We start from the raw sequence: 531 nt of genomic DNA on the forward strand, positions 1-531 counted from the left end.
ACACACACACACACACACACACACACACACACACACACACACACATATATATATATATATATATATATAGACCTTACATTAAAGCAGGTAAGATTTAGCGACAGGAAAAGCAACCGGATGTACAAGAAAGCCTCAGTAATTAATATTCTTCCAACCAATGCTAACATAGAAAATATATTGTGAATCGAACGAACGATTACACACATACGTACATACATGCATACGTACGTGTTTGTATGTATAAATGTTTGTGTATATGTATACACCTAACGTATTATACAGTTACTCACAAACACAAAAACCCAATCGTATCAGTGTGTTTGTGCCTGAGCGTGTATTTATGCAAATATTATGCATATAATTTAGCATTTCTATCAAATACACACGTGTATACGACTATTGAAAATCAACTAGGCCAAAAAAAAAGACTCTCACAGGTAAATCTTGTTTATAGGGGTGTGCATGTTATAACAGGAGCAAGCAAGCCTATATGAGTAGAATAATAGATACATGCAAATATATATATATATA

The 531-nt window shown here is 33.0% G+C and overlaps 1 protein-coding gene across 2 annotated transcripts in view; it reads right to left on the minus strand.

The window, feature by feature from the left end:
• LOC106874939 (transcription factor Sp8) overlaps positions 1 to 531 on the minus strand; it is a 230,571-nt gene that overhangs the window by 30,198 nt on the left and 199,842 nt on the right. The window lies entirely within an intron of this gene.

Source organism: Octopus bimaculoides, chromosome 2, assembly GCF_001194135.2.
Source record: "Octopus bimaculoides isolate UCB-OBI-ISO-001 chromosome 2, ASM119413v2, whole genome shotgun sequence".
Taxonomy (NCBI): domain Eukaryota; kingdom Metazoa; phylum Mollusca; class Cephalopoda; order Octopoda; family Octopodidae; genus Octopus; species Octopus bimaculoides.